Here is a 3,966-nt window from a genome sequence, read left to right on the forward strand (position 1 = left end):
TGAAGCCGAGAGACGTCGAACGGCGTCTTGTCACGTGTGAACAGCTGCTTCAACGACAAAAAAGGAAAGGTTTCTTACATCGTATTGTGACTGGTGATGAAAAGTGGATATACTAGAGTAATCCCAAGCGTAAAAAATCGTGGGTTAAGCCCGGCGAAGCAGTAGCATCAACGCCAAAGCGGAATATCCACGGTTCTAAGCTTATGCTCTGCATCTGATGGAATCAGCTGGGAGTAGTGTATTACGAGCTGCTCCAACTCAACCAAACCATCACAGGAGATCTCTATCGACGACAATTGATGTGTTTGAGCCGAGCATTGAAAGAAAAACGGCCGCAATATGAGCAAAGACACGATAAGGTGATTTTGCTGCATGATAACGCTCGGCCGCATGTCGCGTCACCGGTCAAAACATACCTGGAAACGCTGAAATGGGAAGTCCTACCCCACCCGCCGTACTCTCCAGACATTGCGCCTTCTGATTACTATTTATTTCGATCGATGACTAACGGCCTGCTTGAGCAGCACTTCACTTCGTATGAAGAAACGAACAAATGGATCAATTCGTGGATAGCCGCAAAAGAAGTGTCGTTTTTTCGACGTGGAATTCAAATGCTGCCAGAAAGATGGGAAAAAGTAGTCTCCAGCGATGGGCAATACTTTAATTGACTTGTTTTTTTACTATTTTTGTAAATAAAGGATTTATTTTCACAAAAAACGACGAGAACTTATTCACACTCCCAATATTAAATAAAATAGATGGACAAATCAGTATGTGCGATGCTGCAGGCGGGACATAAGGCTCGCCGCGGTCGGCGAAGAAAATGGACGAGCGCACACGGACGCACACACGGAGCTACCCATTTCCGTATGCCAAACGGCCCACCTCTCTGGCCTACGAGATAGACTCGTGAGCAATCGTCCATTTTCTTCGCTGGGCGCGGCGAGCTGTATGATCCGCCTGCCGTGTCGCCGCATTCCGATATGCCCAACTATTTTAGAAATTTTACGTGGTTGTTTGAAAAATGGCCTATACAATTTTTGTTCACTTTTATCTCTTCTACTTATATTTTTTTTTTCGTACGTCTTACACGGGACACACTGTATAATGACTAGATTCTCATAAGATGCAAATTCTACTCGGGTAGTTTTGACCTGTTCATAGCCGACTCATTTTGCTCGCTGTTTGCCGTAAATTTGCCGTCACACGTTGCTCGACACGTTTTGTTCGGTTTTTGCTATCACTCTGCCTTCAAGTAATTTCGGCAGGGAGCAGTGCACTTGGACACGGTGCATTTGGACACAGCCAATCACAGCACCGTGTGATTAGAGACATTTGTAGGGTCCCTTGGAACAGCGACTTGTGATTGGACTGTGTCCAATTGCCCCGTGTCCAACTGATATACACCCATTTCGGCATGCTTTGCCGACATAATGCCAGCATAATGGTAGTATACATGCTGCAAATTTGTTGCAATCCTATGATTTAATTTGTCGGCATATTGCTGACATTTTGCTATCAGGGATAGTTTTAAAAGTTGCGAAATGTGTCTACCATAATAATTTTGAAGAAAAGCTATGGAGTTAACAAGGATAATATCAGTCAGATAAGTATCGACGAATGCATAAAAGTATATAACGATGTAAAACTTGAATATTTTGTGTCGTTTTTACTTTTCATAGCTAAATTAAATAATAAGGAGATAAAAGAGGAAGGAAAAGAAAAAGAGAAGAAAAAAAAGAGAGAAAGAAGAGAATGTGCGAGAAGAAATGAAGAGGAGACAGAAAAAATGAAGACGGTAAAATGATAAGACGGAAAAATGATAAGACGGTAAAAAAACAATAAGAAAATGAGATGAAAAGACAAGAAGAATATATGAGAGAGTAAAAGAATGCATAAGTAAAAGAATAGATAATAAGTAAATAAATTTTTTGTTTGCCGTAAAAGTAAATAAATATTGCTTTACATAATATAGGATAACTTATAAGGATATAGAACAAGGATACTCTTTGTTATTTGTACTTTTATTATTTTTAAACAAGGTAAGAAGGAAGGAAAAAAGAAAGTACAGAAAGCGAGAAGAAAAGGAAAAAATATAAGCAGAGAAGATAGTACACAGACGGTGTGATAATAAGTAAGAGAAAATAGAAATGAAGTTAGAAGATAGAAAATAGACAGATGCAAAATAATATATAGAGTAAATAAGAAAAATTACTTTTTAAAAGTAATTCATTATTACTCGTTATTCATAAGAAAAGTACGTTGTTACCGTTACATTTCATTATTAGACAGAAAGGAAGAGACACTGTTAAGAGAGAAGGGGAGAGACTGCGTGAGAAAGAGAGAGGTGGAAGGAGAGGGAGAGGAAGGAGGAGAGAGGAGGGAGGGGAAGAAACATAGAAAGAGAGCTAAATGTAGTAAATATTGAACTAATAATAAGAGGGAGACAGGGAGAGAGAGAGACAGAAAGACAGAGAGAGAGAAAAAAACAGAGGCGGAGAGACAAAGAGACAGAGACATGCTTTTAGAGAGATATATTTTTTATAAAAATGAATTTCTCTTAAATAGAATTTAAAGAATCTGCTTTTTAGGTACACCTAAATATTTACAATGTCTAAATTCAAAGTATAAAGTTATTAGCAAAAAACTCTTTTTCAATGTTTAATATTATTTTGTAAAAAAGATGTGATATAAAAACAAAATTACTTAAAAAAAAATAAAAAAAAGAAGCCAAGTGCATGCGCCTTAGTATTATTTGTCTTTACAAAAAAAATTGTTAAATAAATAAATTACAACAAAAGCTCAGCTAAAAGATATTTAAAAAAATATTATTAAAAAAATCTTATTCAGATCAATTGTACTTTCACGAATACTCTACTGAAAAATGCAAGACAATTTTATAAAAGTAATAAATGATATCAAGAGGTTTACGGCAAGTGCGAATGATTAATCATTTCAGTTTTTACTTTTATATACTTTCATATATTGGGAGTACAAATTAGTTCGGTCCATTTTTTTGTGGTCAAAAATACATTTATTTAAAAACAAAATGAATGAACAGATTAATTAAAGTATTGTCCATCGCTGGCTACTACTTTTTCCCACCTCTCAGGCAATTTTCGAATTCCATCTCGAAAAAATGTCTCGTCTTTTGAGACGATCCAAGTTAGGAGCCAATTTTCGATTTCTGCGAAAGAAGTGAACCGGTGACCTGCCAAATCGTGCTGCATTAGTCGGAACAACTAGTAATCAGAAGGAGCAATATCCGGCGAATACGGCGGGTGTGGTATCCTACTTAATATCCCACTTGAGCGTTTCCAAATAATTTTTTACGACTTTTGCGACATGAGGCTGAGCATTATCATGCAGAAGAATAACTTTGTTATGTCTTTACTCGTATTCTGGCCGTTCGTTTTTCTCGTAATGCACGGCTCAAACGAATCAATTGTAGCCTATACCGATGGCCCGTAATGGAATCGCCAGGTTATAGCAGCTCATAGTATACAACGCCCTTTTGGTCCCACCAGATACACAGCATGACCTTCGAACCATAAATATTTGGCTTTGGTGTTGATGTTGAGGTCGATGGCAACGATTGACCGGGCATAGCGCATTTTTTTGGGGGGGTTATCGTAGAATATCCATTTCTCATTCCTAGTTACAATCCGATGTAAAAAAACCCTTTCTTTGTTGCCTTTGAATCAGCTGCTCGCAAGTGAAAAATCGCCTTTCAACGTCTCTCAGTTTCAGTTCATAAGGCACCTAATTGCCTTGCTTGTGAATCATTCCCATGGATTTCAATCGTACGGAAACTGCTTGTTGCGTAACTCCCAATGATTCTGCAAGCTCCTCTTGCGTTTGACTCGGATCTTCATCGAGTAATGCCTCCAATTCTTTGTCTTCGAATTTTTTTGGCTGTCCAGAGCGAGGCTTGTCTTCAACGCTGAAATCACCATTTTTGAAACG

The sequence above is a fragment of the Odontomachus brunneus genome, unplaced genomic scaffold (assembly GCF_010583005.1).
Source record: "Odontomachus brunneus isolate Ranch 3 - 2012 unplaced genomic scaffold, Obru_v1 Obru_scaffold_227, whole genome shotgun sequence".
Lineage (NCBI taxonomy): Eukaryota > Metazoa > Arthropoda > Insecta > Hymenoptera > Formicidae > Odontomachus > Odontomachus brunneus.